The sequence below is a fragment of the Vicugna pacos genome, chromosome X (assembly GCF_048564905.1).
Source record: "Vicugna pacos chromosome X, VicPac4, whole genome shotgun sequence".
NCBI lineage: Eukaryota > Metazoa > Chordata > Mammalia > Artiodactyla > Camelidae > Vicugna > Vicugna pacos.
Genome location: NC_133023.1, coordinates 53,528,295 through 53,548,506, shown reverse-complemented (window position 1 = coordinate 53,548,506; position 20,212 = coordinate 53,528,295).

The following is a 20,212-nucleotide window of genomic DNA, read 5'->3' as shown; positions in this document are numbered from 1 at the left end:
AGATGGAATCCTACAGTATGTAACCTTGCAGGGTTAACTTTTTTTCACTCAACATAATTCCCTGTAGCTTTATCTAAGTAGTTGTTTTTATCAATAGTTTTTTCCCCTTTTTATTGTTCCACAGTATGGATGTAACACAGTCTGTTTATCCACTCACCTGATGAAGGATATCTGGATTGTTTCCAGTTTTTGGATACTATGAGTAAAAATGCTATGAACATTTGTATACAGGGTTTTGTGTCAACATAAGTTTTCATTTCTCTAGGATTAATACCCAAGAATGCAATTGCTGTGTCATGTAGTCATTGTATGCTTAGTTTTTAAAAGAAACTACCAACCTACTTTTGAGGTGGTTTTACTATTTTACATTCCCACCAGCAATGTATGACTGATCCAGTTTATTTGCATCCTTGCTAGCATTTGGTGTTGTCACTATTTTTCTTTTAGCCATTCTGATATGAATGGCTCATTGTGGCTCACTCATTGTGGTTTTAATTAGCATGTCCCTAATGACTAATAATGTTGAACACTTTTTGCTGTCCTTATTTGCCCTTGCATCTAATCTTTAGTAAAAGGTCTATTCATATTTGTTGCACATGTTCTAATTGGATTGATTACTTTTTTTATTATTGACTTTTGAGAGTTCTTTATATACTCTAGATATGAATCGTTTGTTGGATATGTGGTCTGCAATTAAGATTCCCAGTCTTTGTTTTTTCATCCTTTTAAAAGTCTTATGCAAAGCAACAGTTTTTAATTTCAATGAAGTTTAATTTATCAAATTTTCCTTTTATGGACTCATCTTTTGGTGTTTATTTGTGATGTGCCTTGATTTGTATTTCTTTGGGTTTATCTTTTATGGGGTTCTGTCAGCTTCTTGCATGTGTAGGTTTATGTATTTCACCAATTTTAGGAAGTTTTCAGACATTATTTTTCAAATACTCTTTCAGTTGCATTATCATTCTCCTCTCAGTTTAGGACTCTGATGAAAAAAATGTTAGATTTTTGTCACTGTCCCTCAAGCATCTGTGATTCTGTTCATTTTATTTTCAATCCATTTGTCTCTGTTGTTCAGATATGGTAAATTCTACTAACCAGTCCTAAAATTTACTGATTTGATCCTCTGTCATCTCCACTCTACTATTGAACCCATGTGGCAAGTTTTAAATTTCTATATTGTACTTTACAGTTCCATAATTTCCATTTTTTTTGTATCTTCCATTTATTTTCTGGGATTTTCTATTTTTTCACTTGTTTCCACTGAATGTGTAACTACTTGCTGAAGCATTTTTATGATAGCTGTTTTATGATCCTTGACAGATAGTTCCAACATCTGATTCATCTTGGTGGTGGTGTTATTTGATTGTTTTTTTCTCATTCATGTGGTGATTTTTCTGGCTCTGATTCTTCTTACAAAAAGCCAGATTTTTTTTATTGTATCTTGGACATTTTGGCTATTATGTTAAGAGACTCTGGGTCCTATTTAAATCTTTTATTTTAGCAAGCAGTTCATCCTGTTTAGGTATAGCACACAGATCCTGGCTTACTTTTGTAGGCTCTGGTTCCAATGCTAATTTAATTTTCATAGCCCTTGCTATTCTCTTTTCATCTGCTTTGTTTATTTGGTGCTGCTTGGGTTCCTATTGGTCTCTGAGAAGGTGGAAGAACTTTTCCCATGGTCAGGCTGCCTAGTGCATCTAGATAGGGAGAGGGATTCTCTAACCATGAAGAGTTCTTCCTGGTCCAAGCCATTTGTTGTGGTGAGGTCCCCCTTGCCTGGCACTACCTCTCACCTGTTGTGGCAGGAAGTGTCTGGTTATGTGGGGGAAGGAGATTGGTTTCTGGCAAGGTGCTTCTTGTAGCAGGATTTCCCCCTTTCTGTGAGAGATGAGAGTGGTTTCAGGCCAAGACAGCCTGTTGCAATGGGATTTTCCTTGCTGGTGCCCCCTGAGCTGCCATGCCCCATGTCTCTGGTTGGGGAAGATGAGTCTCAAGCCCATGGGTTTCTAGATCTAGGTCATATGTTGCAGTGGGGTACTCCTTGCTGATACTGTCTGGCCACATATTGTCTCTCTCCGGGAGGAGAGTCTTGGACCTGGTGTGGAAGGAGAGGCTTGCTCCGGCCACTTATTTTCAAAGGTGATGCCCATTGATCCACCTTGCCAATGCTGCCGAGCTCACTTAGGGTTGTCATTGAGGCTCTTGTTCCATCTGGGGAAGAAATAAACCTACCTGGATCACCTTGTGTTGCTAATCTGGGGATCGTTACTGATAGGCCTGAGCCAACTTCTGTTGGGTAGGGGATTGTTAGATGTCCTGCTGATGTACTTTTCCTCAAGTCCCTGAGTCTCTAACCACTTCACTGTCCTCTTTCCACCTTTCAGAGTTCTCTTTTTGTTACCTTGTGTGTTGTTTCTTGGATCTGTAATTGTAGCAAGGAGAGCAGGGATGAATTAGTCTACACTATCAAGTCTGGTGTCATGGAAGGTAACTTTTTAAGAGAACCAAATGCATTTTCTAGAGTGAAAAATGTAATTCTGTAGCAACATGGATGGAACTAGAGGTTATCATACTGAGTGAAGTCAGACAGAGAAAGGCAAATATCACAAGATATGACTTATGTGTGGAATCTAAAAACAAAGATGCAAATGAACTTATTTACAAAATAAAAAGAGACTCACAGACATAGAAAACAAACTTATGGTTACCAAAGGGAAGGACGGGAGGGATAAATTAAGAGTTTAGGATTAGCAGATACAAATATCACAGATATATAAAATAGACAGATGCAAATCCAGCAAATTAATAAAACAGATAAACAACAAGTTCTTATGGCATAGCACAGGGAACCATATTCAATATTCTACAATAATCTATTACAAAAAAGAATACATATATATGTATGACAATCACTGTGCTGTACAGCAGAAAATAATACAATATTGTAAATCAACTATACTTCAATTAAAAATGTAGCTATCAATTTAAAATAGTCAGTGGGCAGATTAAATAGCAAATTAGACAGAAATAAAGAGACTGTTAGTGATCAGAAAAGTAGAGCTGAAGAAATTGCTCAGAATGCAGCAGAAAGAAAGTAATAGGAATTACAAATGAGAAATTAAAGGATATGGATGATAGAATGAGAAAATTGAACATAAATCCAGTTGCATTTCTAGACGGAGATAATGCAGAAAATGAGAGAGAAACAAAATTCAGAGAATAATGTCTGATAAATTTCTTTTATTGAAGAACAACATGAATCCTTAGATTTGGAAATTACAACAAATCCCAGGCAAAACAAATATAAATAAAACTGTGTATAGACTCATTGTAGTAAAATTATAGAGAATGTCTGAAAAGGGGCCACAGAGAAATAATGGATTATCTACAAGGAATGACTGTTAAACTGAGAGCAGACTTCTCAAAAGCAACAACCGAAGTCAGAAGATAGGGGGATAATTTTTTTCAAAGTGCCAAGGGAAAATATCTGTCGATCAGGAATATCCATCCTTGAAAAGCTAATATTGATAAATAAGAGCTAAATAAAAGACATTTTCATATATGTAATATCAGATTCTCACTAAAAGATCTTCTCAAACAAATTTCTGGAAAGAATGAGATGAAAGATGATTTTTTTATGAAAAAATAATGAGCATAGAAACTTAGATAAATATAAACAACCATTACCTATGTGCATTCTAGGCATGTACTCTACTGCTAAGCTATCCCCTCCCACCTTTTTTCTTTTAATCTTCTTGTCTATTTTGTTGTCAAGGTTATAAAACTTCATAAAATGAATTGTGGGAGGATTTTTCTTAGTTTTCTACTCCCTAAAAAGGTTTTGTGTGAAATTGGGTATATCTGTTTCTTGAATGTTGATAGAGGTCACCTTTGAAATCATCTGGGTTGTGGGATTTGGAATGAGAGTTGTAGAATTTTACCTACTGATTCACTGCTTTAAAGTTCAAAGGTCTATTCATGTTTTCTATTTTCTCTGGAGCCACTTTTGTTAAGTTATGTTTGCCCAGGATATTGGTCATTTTGTTTAAGATTTCAGATTATTGGCTTAAAATATTTCATAGGAATAACTTATGATTTTTAAAAAATTTTATTGACTTATAGTCAGGTTACAATGTTGTGTGAATTTCTGGTGTACACACAATTCTTCAGTCATACATGAATATACTTATATTCATTTTCATATTCATTTTCACCCTGAGTTACTGCAAGATATTGAATATATTTCCCTGGGCTATACAGTATAAACTTTTATACAGTATAAACTTTTTTCCCCTTAGATTCCACATATGAGCAATCTTTCTCTTTCTTGCTTACTTCACTTAGAATGACATTCTCCAGGCCCATCCATGATGCTGCAAATGGCATTATGTTCTCATGTTTTTATGGCTGAATAGTAGTCCATTGTATAAATATACCACTTCTTAATCCAGTCATCTGTCGATGGACATTTAGGCTGTTTCCATGTTTTGGCTATTGTAAATAGTGCTGCTATGAACATTCGGGTGCAGGTGTCATCCTGAAGTAGGGTTCCTTCTGGATACAAGCCCGGGAGTGGGATTCCTGGGTCATATGATAAGTCTATTCCTAGTCTTTTGATGAATCTCCACACTGTTTTCCATAGTGGCTGCACCAAACTGCATTCTCTCGCAGTGTAGGAGGGTTCCCCTTTCTCCACAGCCTCTCCAGCATTTGTCATTTGTGGATTTTTGAATGACGGCCATTCTGACTGGTGTGAGGTGATACCTCATTGTAGTTTTGATTTGCATTTCTCTGATAATTAGTGATATTGAGCACTTTTTCATGTGCTTTTTGATCATTTGTATGTCTTCCTTGGAGAATTGCTTGTTTAGGTCTTCTGCCCATTTTTGGATTGGGTTGTTTATTTTTGAGATCAAGCCTTTGTCGGTTTCACTTGCAAAAATTTTCTCCCATTCCATAGGTTTTCTTCTTGTTTTACTTCTGGTTTCCTTTGCTCTGCAGAAGCTTGTAAGTTTCATTAGGTCCCATTTGTTTATTCTTGCTTTTATTTCTTCTAGGAGAAAATTTTTGAAATGTATGTCAGATAATGTTTTGCCTATGTTTTCCTCTAGGAGGTTTATTGTATCTTGTCTTATGTTTAAGTCTTTAATCCATTTTGAGTTGATTTTTGTATATGGTGTAAGGGTGTGTTCTAGCTTCATTGTTTTACATGCTGCTGTCCAGTTTTCCCAACACCATTTGCTGTAGAGACTGTCTTTATTCCATTGTATATTCTTGCCTCCTTTGTCGAAGATGAGTTGACCAAAAGTTTGTGGCTTCATTTCTGGGCTCTCTATTCTGTTCCATTGGTCTATATGAATGTTTTGGTACCAATACCATGCTGTCTTGATGACTGTAGCTCTATAGTATTGTCTGAAGTCTGGGAGAGTTATTCCTCCAGCCTCTTTCTTTCTCTTCAGTAATGCTTTGGCAATTCTATGTCTTTGATGGTTCCATATAAATTTTATTATGATTTGTTCTAGTTCTGTGAAATATGTCCTGGGTAATTTGATAGGGGTTGCATTAAATCTGCAGATTGCCTTGGGCAGTGTGACCATTTTAACAATATTGATTCTTCCAATCCAAGAGCATGGAATATCTTTCCATTTTTTAAAGTCTTCTTTAATTTCCTTCAACAATGGTTTATAGTTTTCTGTGTATAATTCTTTCACCTCCTTGGTTAGATTTATTCCCAGATATTTTATTACTTTGGGTGCTATTTTAAAGGGGATTGTTTCTTTACTTTCTTTTTCTGTTGATTTATCGTTAGTGTAAAGAAATGCAACTGATTTTTGAACGTTAATTTTGTAACCTGCTACCTTGCTGAATTCTTCAATTACTTCTAGTAGTTTTTGTGTGGACCTTTTAGGATTTTCTGTATATAGTATCATGTGATCTGCATATAGTGACACTTTTATCTCTTCCAATTTGGATCCCTTTTATTTCTTTCTCTTGCCTGATTGCTGTGGCTAGGACTTCCAGGACTATGTTGAGTAGGAGTGGTGATAGTGGGCATCCTTGTCTTGTCCCAGATTTTAGTGGGAAGCTTTTGAGTTTTTCACCATTGAGTACTATGCTGGCTGTAGGTTTGTCATATATAGCTTTTATTATGTTGAGATATGTTCCCTCTATACCCACTTTGGTGAGAGTTTTTATCATAAATGGGTGTTGAATTTTACAAAATGCTTTTTCTGCATCGATTGAGATGATCATGTGGTTTTTGTCCTTTCTCTTGTTGATGTGATGTATTACACTGATTGACTTGCATATGTTGAACCAACCTTGTGTCCCTGGGATGAATCCTACTTGGCCACGGTATATAATCTTTTTTGTGTGTTGTTGGTTGTATTTGCTAAAATTTTGGTGAGGATTTTGGCGTCTACGTTCATCAGTGATATTGGCCTTTAATTCTCTTTTTTTGTAGTGTCTTTGCCTGGTTTTGGTATCAGGGTGATGGTGGCTTCATAGAATGAGTTTGGGAGTATTCCCTCCTTTTCAATCATCTGGAAGAGTTTGAGAAGGACTGGTATGAGTCCTTCTTTGCATGTTTGGTAGAATTCCCTGGTGAAGCCATCCAGTCCTGGACTTTTATTTGTAGGGAGGTTTTTAATTGCTATTTCTATTTCCTTTCTAGTGATCTGATTGTTCAAGTGTTCAGATTCTTCTTGATTCAGTCTTGGTGGACAGTATGTTTCCAGAAACTTGTCCATCTCTTCTAGGTTATCCAGTTTGGTTCCATATAGTTTTTCATAATATTCTCGTATGATATTCTGTATTTCTATTTTGTTTGTTGTAATTTCTCCATTTTCCTTTCTTATTTTGCTAGTTTGTGCTCTCTCTTTTTTCTTCTTTGTGAGTTTGGCCAGAGGTTTGTCGATTTTATTTACTTTTTCAAAAAACCAGCTTTTGGTTTGGTTGATTTTTTCTATGGTCTTGTTAATCTCTATTGTATTTAATTCCTCTCTGATCTTTATTATTTCCTTCCTTCTGCTGCTTTTTGGGGCTTTTTGTTGTTCTTTTTCTAATTGATTCAGGTGGTGGGTTAACTTGTTTATTTGAGATTGTTCTTCTTTTTTGAGGAAGGCCTGTATTGCGATAAACTTCCCTCTTAGCACTGCCTTTGCTGTGTCCCATAGGTTTTGTGTGGTTGTGTTTTCATTATCATTTGTCTCAAGGTACTTTTTAATTTCAAGTGTGATTTCATCATTGACCCATTGGTTTTTTTAATAGCATGTTGTTTAATCTTCATGCTTTCATTTTTTTTCCTTTGTTTTTCTGTAGTTGATTTCTAGTTTCACGGCATTGTGGTCAGTAAAGATGCTTGAGATAATTTATGTGTCCTTAAAATTGTTGAGGCTTCTTTTGTGCCCAAGTACATGATCGATCCTGGAAAATGTTCCATGTGCACTTGAAAAGAATGTATATCCTATTTTTTGGGTGTGTAATGCTCTCAAAATGTCCACCAAATCTAATTTTTCTATTGTATCATTTAATTTCTCTGTTGCCTTATTTATTTTCTGTCTGGAAGATCTGTCTAGTGATGTTAATGCAGTGTTAAAATCTCCAACAATGATTGTATTCCCATCAATTTCCCCCTTTATCTCTGTTAGCAATTATTTTATGTACTTAAGTACTCCTCTATTGGGTGCATATATATTAATGAGTGTAATATCCTCCTTTTATATTACTCCTTTAATCATTATAAAATGTCCTTCTTTACCTTTCTTTTGTTTTTAACATTTTTTATTGATTTATAATCATTTTACAATGTTGTGTCAAATTCCAGTGTTCAGCACAATTTTTCAGTCATTCATGGACATATACACACTCATTGTCACATTTTTTTCTCTGTGAGTTATCATAACATTTTGTGTATATTTCCCTGTGCTATACAGTGTAATCTTGTTTATCTATTCTACAATTTTGAAATCCCAGTCTATCCCTTCCCACCCTCCACCCCCCCGGCAACCACAAGTCTGTATTCTATGTCTGTGAGTCTATTTCTGTCCTGTATTTATGCTTTGTTTTTGTTTGTTTGTTTTTGTTTTTTAGATTCCACATATGAGCGATCTCATATGGTATTTTTCTTTCTCTTTCTGGCTTACTTCACTTAGAATGACATTCTCCAGGAGCATCCATGTTGCTGCAAATGGCATTATGTTGTCAGTTTTTATGGCTGAGTAGTATTCCATTGTATAAATATACCACATCTTCTTTATCCAGTCACCTGTTGATGGACATTTAGGCTGTTTCCATGTTTTGGCTATTGTAAATAGTGCTGCTATGAACATTGGAGTGAAGGTGTCATCATGGAGAAGATTTCCTTCTGGATACAAGCCCAGGAGTGGGATTCCTGGGTCATATGGTAAGTCTATTCCTAGTCTTTTGAGGAATCTCCACACTGTTTTCCATAACCCTAAAATGTCCACACAAAAGCTACTAGAGCTGATTGAAGAATTCAGCAAGGTAGCAGGTTACAAAATTAACGTTCAAAAATCAGTTGCATTTCTTTACACTAACGATAAATCAACAGAAAAAGAAAGTGAAGAAATAATCCCCTTTAAAATAGCACCCATCCCTTCCCACCCTCTACCCCGGGATAGACTGGGATTTCAAAATTGTAGAACAGATAAACAAGATTACACTGTATAGCACAGGGAAATATACACAAAATGTTATGATAAATCACAGAGAAAAAAATGTGACAATGAGTGTGTATATGTCCATGTATGACTGAAAAATTGTACTGAACACTGGAATTTGACACAACACTGTAAAATGATTATGAATCAATAAAAATGTAAAAAAAAAAATAAAATAGCACCCAAAGTAATAAAATATCTGGGAATAAATCTAACCAAGGAGGTGAAAGAATTATACACAGAAAACTATAAACCATTGTTGAAGGAAATTAAAGAAGACTTTAAAAAATGAAAGATATTCCATGCTCTTGGATTGGAAGAATCAATATTGTTAAAATGGTCACACTGCCCAAGTCAATCTGCAGATTTAATGCAATCCCTATCCAATTACCCAGGACATATTTCACAGAACTAGAACAAATCATAATAAAATTTATATGGAACCATCAAAGACGTAGAATTGCCAAAGCATTACTGAAGAGAAAGAAAGAGGCTGGAGGAATAACTCTCCCAGACTTCAGACAATACTATAGAGCTACAGTCATCAAGACAGCATGATGTTGGTACCAAAACAGACATATGGACCAATGGAACAGAATAGAGAGCCCAGAAATGAACCCACAAACCTTTGGTCAACTAATCTTCAACAAAGGAGGCAAGAATATACAATGGAATAAAGACAGTCTCTTCAGCAAATGGTGCTGGGAAAACTGGACAGCAGCATGTAAAACAATGAAGCTAGAACACACCCTTACACCATATACAAAAATCAACTCAAAATGGATTAAAGACTTAAACATAAGACAAGATACAATAAACCTTCTTTACCTTTCTTTATGGCCTTTGTTTTAAAGTGTATTTTGTGTGAAATCAGTATAGCTACACCTGCTTTCTTGGCTTTTCCATTTCCATGGACTATCCTTTTCCATCCTTTCACTCTCAATCTATATGTGTCATTGTCACCAAAGTGGGTCTCTTGTATGCAGCATATTGAAGGCTCTTGCTTTATTGTCTTGTCTGCCACTCTGTTTCTTTTGATTGGAGCATTTAGTCCATTAACATTTAAAGTAATTAATGATAGATGTGTGTTTGTTGCCATTTTGGACTTATTTTTGCAGTTGATTTGGTATTTCCTATTTGTTCCTTTCTTCTTCCTTTTGTGATTTGATAATTTTCCTTTGTATTATCTTGGATTTTATTTAGTTTTTGTGACTCCCTTGTAAGTTTTTGGCTTGTGGTTACCCTTTTTTGTAAGCCTATTAACCCATCAGTATAACTATTTGTATTAAACAAATAGTAATATAAGCTCAAACCCATCCTACCGAGAACAAAAAAATTAAAAAAAGAAAACACAACTGTATTTTCTTGCTTTCCTTTTCCACTCTTAATGATTTAGATGTCTTTCTTTACAATTTCATGTTTATTCTCTTTGTAATTCATGGTAATTCATGTAATTCATTATCACCTTTCCAGTTATGAGTTTCTCATTTCTGTAGCATCCTGCTTCTTTTCTATTTAGAGTAGACCTCTCAATATTTCTTTTAGCATGGGTTTAGTGTTGCTGAACTCTGCTAGTTTTTTGCTTGTCTGTGAAGTTCTTTATCTCTCCTTCTTTTCTAAAGGATAGCCTTGCTGTGTAAAATATCTCAGGCTGCATCTTTTTTTTTCATTCAGGACTTTGAATATATCTTGCCACTCCCTTCTGGTCTGTAATGTTTGTGTAGAGAAATCAGGTGAAAGCCTTATGGGGGTTCCCTTGTAACTCACTCTTTGTTTTTCTCTTCCTGTCTTTAGGATCATTTCTTTATCCTTGACCCTGGCCATCTTGATTATGATGTCTTGGTGTGGGTCTGTTTTGGTTCTTCCTGTTTTGGACCCTCTGAACTTCCTGTACTTGGATATCTGATTCCTTCTTTAGGTTTGGGAAGTTTTCAGTCATGATTTCTTCAAATACCTTTTCATTCCCCTTTGCCCTTTCTTCCCCTTCTGGACCCCCTATTATGTATGGATTGGCACACTTTATATTATCCCATAGGTCCCTTATATTGTTTTCAATGTTTTTTATTTGTTTTTCTCTCAGCTGTTCTGATTGGGTGCTTTCTGTTTTCCTGTCTTCTAGGTCACTTATTTGTTTCTCTGCATTATCTAGCCTGCTTTGTACAGCCTTTAGATTAGCTCTCATCTCAGCAAATGAGTTTTCCAATTTTTCTTGGCTCTTCTTTATAGCTTCCATTTCATTTTTGACATATTTTCTATCTCTAAACACTATCTCTTTTAGTTCCTTCAGTACTTTGATCATTCCCTCTTTGCACTAGTTTTTTGGTTTTCATGCAATAATCTTTTGGTTTGCAGTGTATGAGGTTTTTGTCTCCTTTGTTAAATTTCTTCCCAAATATTGTATTGTTTTTAATACTGTTGTGAATGGACTTGTTTCTTAATTTTCTTTTTGGATTTTTGATGTATAAATGTAACTGATTTTGTGTTTTGATTTTTTATACTGAAAATTTGCTGAATCATTTATTAGACCTAATAGTTTGTGCATGTGTGTGTGTGTGTGTGTGTGTGTGTATGTTAGTGTGTAATCTTTAAGGTTTTCTGTATATAAGGTCATGTCATCAGCAAACAGATAATTTTACAAATCCTTTCCCACTTGGATGGTTTTAATGTCATTTTCTTGTCTAATTTCTCTAGCTACAATTTCCAATAACATGTTGGATAGAAGTGGTTAAAGCAGCCATCCTTATCTTGTTTGTGGTCTTCAGGAAAGAGCTTTTAGCCTTTCATGATTGAATTTAATATTATGTTTGGGTTTTTCATATATGGTCTTTATCATGCAGAGTAAGATGAGATAAGAGTTGGCAGAGGTAATGAATACTTACTGCACATTATATGCCAGGAACTCTTCTAGATGTTAATGCACCATTAAGTCACTGAAGAAAATTTATTGAGTCCCTACTGTGTGCTGGACACTGCAGATACAATGAGAAGCAAAAGACTTATGCTCTCTATATCATGGATACCATAGTCAATTGAATGAGACAGATACTACATGTAAGCAAATAAATGAGATGGCTGTGAAAGAAAGAAATGAGACTTGCAAAGATAGAAAAACAAACTTACAGTTCCCAGGGGGAAAAGGGAGTGGGAAGGGATAAATTGGGAGTTTGAGATTTGCAGATACTAACTACTATATATAGGATAGACAAGTTTCTATAGTATAGCACAGGGAACTATATTTAATATCTTGTAGTAACTTATAATGGAAAAGAATATGAAAGGGAATATATATATATATATATATATATATATATATATATATATATATATATATAACTTAAACATTGTGCTGTGCACCAGAAATTGACACAACATTGTAAACTGACTATACTTCAATTAAAAAAAAAAGAAAGAAAGAAACAGGGTATTGAAAAAGAGTAATTAGAAGAGTTCCTTTTTGATGGAGGATCATGGAAGACTACTCCGAAGTAGTGGTATTTAAACTGAAACCTGAAAGATGACAAGCCAGTGAGGTGATTATAACTGGGGAAAGAGGATGTCAAATAGAGGAAACAACAGCAAAGGCCTAGAGGTAAGAAAGGGCTTGATAAGCTTCCTGAACACAGAGGAGGCCAGTGTGGCTAGAGCATGGTAAATATAGGGGGACCCTATGATAAGAAATAGCAAGATTCAAAACAAAAGGTCTTGAAAGGACATGGTAAAGAATTTAGATTTAATTTTCTTAGGTATGGGAAGCTATTGATGGGCATGAAGCAGCGGGGTAGCATGATCTGAGTTACCTGTTTTGAAAGTCACTCTGGTTATGGTGCTCTGGGTAGAGTGAGGGATGGGCTGAAAAGAGGCATGAGAAATCTTTTGGGGGTGATGAAAATGTTCTGTATCTTGATTGTGATGGTTTCATAGGTGCGTAAATTTGTCCATCATACCATCAAATTGTATTATTGAATCATTTATTATATGTAAATTATAATTCAATTAAGTTAAATTTTAACTTTCTGGCTACTGTTTGAGGAATGGGTGGTAGGGAGCATGAATAGCAGGATATTTGTTAGAAAGTTACTGCACTCATCTCAACTATAGGTTTTGATATCTTAGTTACTCTTCATAGGCAACCGTGCAGGGTACATTCCTCATTTTATAGCTGGAGAAACTAAAGCTTAGACAAGTTAAGTAGTTTTTTTCAGGGCCATCCAAATAGGAAATGGCAGAGATAAAACTGGAATATATGTGATTCCAAAACCCATGTTCTTTATACTTTACCAAACTGCCTCCTCAAAACCAAAGAATATGAACTCAGACTCTGGAAAGGATTATCTTAGACCATATCTATCTTTTCTTCTCTCTTAATCCTTGTGCACTCTTTATGACTTTGGTCCTTAATAATGCCATATGTGACTTCTGATCTCAAGCCTTGGATTACTTTCAGGAAGCCAAACTCTCCAACAAGGAAAATCTCCAGAGGATCCAGGAGAAGAAAAAGGAATGTCTTCCAGATCAGATACAGGCAACTCTCAAATAGGTTTAGCCTCTATAGTTTACCTGTGTCTTCCAGAAATTTATGAATTGTGGTAGGGAAGGCAGAGATGGGCAGAAAGCTACAATTTGCCTTAATCACACCTTCATAAATTCTATGACTTCACATAGCATGAACATGTCTAATTTTTTCTGGCTTATTTATATCAATATGTCCCTAAGGTGAAATTTGAAAAGTAAGAATTTAAGTGCCACAATCAAAACTCTCTTGGTTGCAAGTGACAGAAGCCCAAGCAAAAGTGGTATAAGACAAAAGAAGAAGTGTAGGAGTACAACTGGCTACATGTACAGTTGGATCCAGGCCTGAATTGATATCACCAAATATCTATGTCCCTCTATCTCTTGGCTTGATTTTTCTTTGCTTTTTTTGTCCTTGGGTTTGTGGTGATAAAGGCAGCCTCTATTAGCTTCAGACTTACATGATCCATTAATGTCTTTGATCTCAGAGAGTAATAGTGCATCTTTCCCAACAGTTCTAGCAAAAATACCAAGGAGAAATTTCACTGGCCTTACTTCTTTTTAACTTGAAAGAAGAGTTGATACAATTCCCAAGAGGAAAGTTACACCATACCACACAGAGCCACATGGGGAAGTTAGTCAGGAGGCAAAAGTAACAAGAGGAGAACATGATCCAGAGTCTTTTTTTTTTTTTAAAGTAGCAACATTATTTATAATTGCCAAGATATGGAAGCATCCTAAATGCACTTGAATAGATGAATGGATAGAGAAGATGCATTATATATATGCAATAGAATACAACCCACACATAAAAGGAAGGATATTTTGCAAATTGTGGCCTTTCATTCACTTTTTTTTAACTTCAAAAACCAGAATTTTATAATTGGCATAAACATTTCTATTGCATTAAAAACAACAAAATATCTAGAAATAAACTAAACCAAGGAGGTTACTTATACTCTGAAAACTGTAAAAGACTGATAAAGGAAATTGAAGATGGTACAAAGAAATGGAAATATATCTTGTGCTCTTGGATTGGAAGAATCAACACTATCAAAATGGCTGTACTACTCAAAGATATCTATAGATCCAATGCAACCCCTGTCAAAATAGATTTTTCACAGAACTAGAACAAACAATCCCAAAATTTATATGGAACCATAAAAGACTCTGAACTGCCAAAGCAATCTTTTGTAGGTCTTTTTTTCCTCTTTCTTATTTTTGTTCCCCTACCTTATGGTTTGATGACTAGAGAAGTTCCTTTAACATTTGTTGTAAAGCTGGTTTGGTGGTGCTGAATTCTTTTAGCTTTTGTTTGTGAAGCTTTTGATTTGTCCATCAAATCTGAATGAGAGCCTTGCTGGATAGAGTATTCTTGGTTGTAAGTTTTCCCCTTTAATCACTTTAAATATATTGTGCCACTCCCTTCTGGCTTGTAGAATTTCTGCTGAAAAATCAGCTGATAACCTTACAGGAGTTCCCTTGTAGGTTATTTGTTCCTTTTCTCTTGCTAATTTTAATATTTTTGCCTTATCCTTAATTGCTGTCAATTTGATGACTATGTGCCTTGGTGTGTTTCTCTTTGGGTTGATCCTGTGTGGAACTCTCTGTGCTTCCTGGACTTGGATGACTATTTCCTTCCCCAAGTTGGGGGAGTTTTTGGTTATTGTCTCTCAAAAATTTTTTCCCGGTCCTTTCTCTCTCTCTCCTGGGACCCTTATAATGTGAATGTTAGTGTGCTTCATGTTGTCCCAGAGTTCTCTTAAACTATCCTCATTTCCTTTCATTCTTTTTTCTCATTTACTGTCCTGAAGTAGTGATTTCCACTAATCTGTCTTCTAGCTCACTGATCCGCTTTTCTGCCTCACTTAGTTTATTCTTGGTTCCTTCCAGTGTGTTATCTATTTCAGTGATTTTATTCTTCAACTCTGTTTGGTTATCCTTTATATTTTCCAACTCTTGGCTAAAAACTTTACTATGTGCATCTATAGTCCTCTTGTGTGCTCTGAACAATTTTGCCATTATTATTATAAACTCTTTCTCAGATAAATCACCTATCTCCTCATCACTTACTTCTTCTGGGATTTTATCTTGTGCCTTAGTCTGGCAGATATTCCTTGGCTGCCTCATATTGTCTATCTTTTTGTTTGTATTTTTAGGTAGGTTAGTTGCATTTCTCAACCCTGGAGAAATGGTTTTCTGTGGGAGATGTCCTATGTGTCCCAGCAGTACACTCCTCTCTTGTCACTCAAGGACCAGGGTCCTGCTGGTCCCAGTGTAGAGTCTGGCCTGTGTTTGTGGGTTCCTTCTACAGGCTTTGGGATTGTTGTTTTCTTATTTCTGATATATGCCCCTTGGTGGATGAGGCTGGACTAAAGGATTATGCAAGTTTCCTGGCAGGAGGAGCTGGTGCCTGCCCACTGCTGGGTGAAGCTTGGTCCTGGACCTCTGATGGGTACAGCCTCTCTAGAGGTGTTTGTGGATCAGGAAATCTGCTGGTGAGTTGGGCTGTGTTTCCACCTAGTATGTTGTTTGGCCTGAGGTTTCCCAGCCCTGAAGCCTACAGGCTGTTGGGTGGAGCTAGATCTTGGTGCTAATGATCCAATCAAGATGTCAGCCTCCAGGAAATCTCATGTAGATGAACACTCCCAGATTGTCTGCCACCAGCTTTTATGTCCCCTGAGTGAGGCACAGCCTGTCCCCTACCTCCCCAGTAGACCCTCCAAATCCAGCAGGCAGTTTCTCATGAAAACACTACCTCTGCCCTTGGACCTGGTGCACGTGAGATTCTGTGTATGCTTCCCAAGAGAATGAAGTCTGTTTCCCCCAGTCCCATGGGGCTCCTAGAGTTAAGCCACACTGGCCTTCAAAACCAGATATCCTGGGGTCTCCTCCTCCTCCCAATGCTGTAACCCCAAGCTGGGGAGCCTGATATGGGGCTTAGAGCTCTCACCCCTTTGGGATGGCCTCTGTGACTTAATTATTCTTCAACTTGTTGGTCACCCACCTGGGGGGTATGGGGCCTCATTATATCATGAGCACACCCCTTTTTACTGTCCTGCTGTAGTTCCCTCTTTCTGTTACAAGTTGAAGATATTTTTTGCTATCTTCCAGTATTTTTTCCCCAATGGTTTTTTAGCAGTTAGTTGTGGTGTTGTTGTAGTCATGCAGAGAGGTGAGCTTGTGGTCCTACTACGTTGTCTTGTTGACCAAGAAGTGTCCCAGTACATTGGCCATACTTTTATTAACCCATCCTGGACTTATTACTTTGGCCAAGGAAGGACTCTAATTAGCCAGGCCTAAGTCATTTTCCCTACCCTTGAGTATGGCAAATGGGATGGTTTTCCCCATCCAGATCACATGAACTGAATTCAGAAGGAATGATACCCCAGAGAAATGCTGGGTCAGAAAAGAAGAAAAAATGTGACCATTATATTCAAAGTTGAATGATCTCTTTTCACAAGTGACTTAGATGCACCTCTCCCAACAGTTATGATCCCATTTGCAGGGCTTGAAGAAAACTTAGTGGGGCACTGTCCATAGGACCCTGAGGCAAGGTGGCCAAGTAGCTTGGATAGGCTGGGCCAAAAGGGTAGGAGGGACAAGGAGTTACCTAAAACAGCCAAAGACAGCATAGCTAGAGGAGGAGTCTATATTTGTGGCCAATGAAGAGACAAAATGTTGAAGCCAGTGAAATCAAGAGTTTATCCAGTTAAAGGCCATAATGGAAACCAGTGGTAAGATCAGCAATCATGAGGATAGAAAACAGATCAAGAATGTGGGATAAGAAAAGCAGTTCAAAACTAAGACTTTGAGTAGGATCAGGCCTGGTTTTCAGTGGAGCCTGTGTGGGACATAGAGGTAGATGTGACAATTTAAATTTGTTGGATGGTACCATGTGATAGTAAAGATATCCTCCAAATTTCAAAGTATCCAATAATGTCTATTATGTCAGGAACATTTCCAGCTTTTAAATCCCATGCTTGCCCACTTAACAGACCTCCAGAAAATGAACTGGCATCCCATAAAGAGGCCATCCTAGTATCTCAATAGGTTTCTTTAAAAATAATAATATCTTAAAAATTGTTTTTTTTAGGAGGGTGTAATTAAGTTTGTTTATTTATTTATTTATTTATTTATTTATTTATTTTTTGACGGAGGTACTGTGGATTGAACCCAGGACTTAGTGCCTGCTAAGCATGTGCTTTACCATTGAGCTATACCCTCCCCACTAATGGGGTTCTAAAGAGTTCAAACAATACCATCAGGATTAAATTGACCCAGGAAGATTTTCTGGTCCTTAAGACATACTCCTTATGAAAGTAAAACCAGGGAGACCAGGCTAACATGTGGGACTAGTTCCTGGCCTAAACACTGAATGCAAAATCTAATATGATTTTTGGAAAAGGTGCAGTACCAGTCATAGTCGAGCCACTGTAGGTACTAGCATCAGTCAGAGAAAAAACCCCAAACCACTCTTGATATTTAAAACAGAGGAAATTTAATACAGGAAATAGTAACAGAGGTTATGAAAGAGCTGATAAGCTAGACAGAGGATCACAAAGAAATGCAGATTAATTATAGCAGGAAGCTTCTACCATCCCTTGAACTGGTAGGACACACAGGAGGAGGTAAAGCCTAGGCCAGCTGGTGGGATCTGGGTCCTAATGGAGATATCCAATGGAGAGCTGAAATTATGAAGGAAGATGCAGCCACTGTGAGAAAATGCCCCCTGAAGGAGAGAAAGGGAGAATTACCCTAGGTTATACCTCCTTCTGTACTCCAGTCTCCAACCAGTGTTTCCAACTAGGCAAAGCTAAGTTGGCAAGGACAATTGAGAATATCATTTACAGGGAAAAGCATAGCATGAAACTGAGAGGAAACAGGCAATTCCCAGCACATCATTATTACCAAGATGCTCACCTTGTATCACTCTGCACTCGTTAACTAATCAGATCTTGAACTCCTCCCCTCTTTTCATACAGCCCAAACCCTTCCACTGTGCACTCTGAAACTCACACCCTGTGATCAGCCAAATACCCTCAGCTTCTTCTTGAAATATTCCATGAATCTCCTGCCATAACTACAACCAAGATGGCCCCTCAGCACACCACTTCTCCTATGAGTGGTTTTTCTTTCATACTACACACATCAGGAATGGGAGGTCGATATCCTTCTTGCTCTCCATTTTCTCTCACCAGCCATTATTTTGTATAAAAATCCCTGCTTATGAGGCTCATGTCATGAACAATATCACCCTCCCCCTCTTCACTGTTATCATCTGCCAACATCCCAATAATTCCCACCCACCCCTGCCCACAGTCATTAAAGACTTTGGCATCTGCCTTGCTCTATAAGTTGGGTAGCTTTTGGTAGCATATAACAGAAAATGCCAAATCAATGGATGTAAACAATAAAGAACATGTAATTTCTCACAACAAAAGTTTTAGTGACAGGAAAGGTTCCAGGTTGCTTCACTTAGTGGCCCTGTAATATCATGTAGGAAGCAGAATATATCCATCTCTTTCTCTGCCATCTTAGGTATGATACCATCCTCAATATGTTCTCCTAGGCTGGTTCCCCTCATGGTTGTAAAGCATACATGTAAACCTTACCTGTGCATTTTCTTCCCTGTATGCAAGGAGTAGAAGTCAAAATTCTAACGAGAAGCTCATGTAGTGAATATGAAATATAAGTGAAGGGGACTAGTTGTATGATTTAAGTATATAAAAACATTTGGCCAAGAAACCTGGAAATCTTCCTCTCCATAATAAGTGTGCTGGTGGCCAGGGTTTGGTCCTTAGGCTAGAATACTATATTCTTTGGAAAATGTCTGGAGGGAGCTGCTCACATTTGTCTCTGTGGCTTTTTCTGTGGCATCCCTTCTGTCTGACACATTATTTCTTTAGATGTGCCAATGATTTCAATCAGTTTACAGTCAAGCCCTGCTGACAAGGGAGCCATTCTGTTTTATTAAGATGTATTTGCATAGCTCTGCTAATATTCATCTTATGTTAATTCAACAGCTTAACTCTCAAGAGTGATCTTAGTTCTTTCATTCCCACATCCTGTAAGTACACTTTGCTTGACTGGGAGACAGTAGAGCATAGTCTGATTCTAGACTAACTCTGCTCTACCATTTATCATCTCTGGGCCCAGTTTATCATTTGTAAAATAAAGATTACAAAGGCACTTACCTCATAAGTTTGACACAAAGACTAAATGAGGAAATACTTCAAAAACTCCTACTGATAGGGACTGGTCAGAGCAAGGCAGGCAGGGGAATGAGGAATTCAAAATAAGGGACTCAAAAAATCTTGAGGAAGATTGACAAACTCGGATGTTCTGGGACCCTGGCTTACACCCTCCTTCTCTCTTCCTTCCCATGTACAAACAAGGGATTTCTAGATATGAATGAACATGTGCAATCACAAGCTGGAAGGTGAGGGCATAAAAAAGCCATTACAACCATCTGCAGATGCAGCTCTTTTGCTGTCCACAGAGGTCCTGTTCCTCTGTGCTATCTCTTCAACTGATAAAAACTTGCCGTGTGCTGTGATGCCAGAGACTCCTGTGAATTCTTTCATAGAGGACCATGGGTCTTGGATCCTTTACCTGCAACACCTAGCACAGCACCTGGCATGTAGAATGCACTCAATAAATGTTGTCCATTATCATTATTATCACAGTATATTTTCTTCAATGTTTTTGTTTTAGTATTAGGGAGAAGGCAAGGTGCAAATGCCCCCAAACAAGATAGCAGGGCATAATAAAGAAATTGCAAGTAATTCAGTATGATTAGAACATAGGTGTCAAGAGGGATAAACAGCTGTCTGAGTATAAAGCTGAAGTTATAGGCGTGATCCTGATCATGCTAAGGAATTTTGACCTTATTCAGTACATGTTGGAAGAGGGAGGGCACTGAAGAATTATAATCAGAGGATGCCAGGATCAAATTTATACATTCAAAAACCACTCTGGCAGTGCTTCCTAGAATGGATTACAAGAACTACTGGAGACAT